Genomic DNA, 1,281 nt, shown 5'->3' on the forward strand with positions numbered 1-1,281 from the left:
GGCTGTTGCTGTCGCCCGACCAAGTTCCACCCACGTGGGGGGCTCGGGGAACCCCTCAGGGTCTGCACAAGTGTCCCCCAGGCCCGGCCCTGAGGCCCCAGGGCATGGTTGGTGTGTGCCTCTAACCCCAGCACTCAAGAGGCCGAGGCAGGAGGATCTCAAGTTCCAGCCCAGCCGGGGCCGCTCAGCGGCCCTGTGAGACCCTGGCTCAAAACAGAGACAAAGAAAGCGGCCTGGGACGCCGGAGCTCAGTGCAAAAGCCCTGGGTTCTGTCCCTCAGTGCCACTGAATTGACTGACTCGTCGGTGAATCAGAAGGCAGGGAGCGGCCGCCGCGGCTCTGAGATTCGAGGGCCACCGTGGGGAGGGGCAGCGGCTGGGCCGTTGTGATGTTTTCATTACGATGAAATGTTTCCCAGCCACGGGGACCCCTCCCAGGGAGCAGAGGTCGGAGAAGAGAAGTGAAAGAACCCCGAAAAGGCTCAGGAAGGAAGTGAGAGACTCGGGGGAGGGGGATTCGGCCTTTGCTAACTTGTGGTGCCTGTCTTCCCAGCGCTCAGGAGGCTGAGGCGGGAGGGTCTCCATGAGATCGAGGCCAGCCTGGGCTCCGTAGTGAGACCCTGTCCCACCAAAGTAATAATAAGACTGAGGAGTCCTAGGCTGCACTCCCTCCACAGGCTCCAGGGAGACCCTCCCGCCTCTGCCTCCTCCCAGGGCTCCAGGAGGCCCTGGGCTGCGGCCCCACCGCTCCAGTCTCTGCCTCCGTCTCCCCTGAGGATGCTGCCGTTGGAGTCAGGAGGCTGAGGCGGGACAGCCTCATCTCTAATCCTCTGATTCCCGGTGCAGGGGTCCGATTTCCGGTCAGGCCCCACCTGAGGGCTCAAACACAGAGAAGAGAGCGTCCCCGAGCGGCTGGCCCACTCCACCCACCCGTGGTGTCGCCTTGATTTCTCCCGCGTGGACCCAAGGCCGGCAAACCCCCGGTGTAAGTCACAGTTGTGTGGTGCGCATGTGAGACACGGGTGACTGTGTGTGTACATGCATGAGCACGCGTGTGCGCACGCAGAGGCACGTGTGAGTGGACATGTCAGTCACAGGCGCGTGCACTGACCTACACGCCCACACATTCAGAAGACACGCGTCTACACGGCACACACATGAATGTGCAGGCACACGCGTGTGCCGTTGCTCCTTCCCCGCGTGGACCCCCACGGCCCAGCCCCCGTCACAGCCGTGGTGCGCGGTCCCCGGTCCCGTGACGCGTGGAAGTCGCCCGTGTGCC

This window comes from Fukomys damarensis, unplaced genomic scaffold, assembly GCF_012274545.1.
Source record: "Fukomys damarensis isolate Sample0158 unplaced genomic scaffold, DMR_v1.0_HiC HiC_scaffold_39, whole genome shotgun sequence".
Lineage (NCBI taxonomy): Eukaryota > Metazoa > Chordata > Mammalia > Rodentia > Bathyergidae > Fukomys > Fukomys damarensis.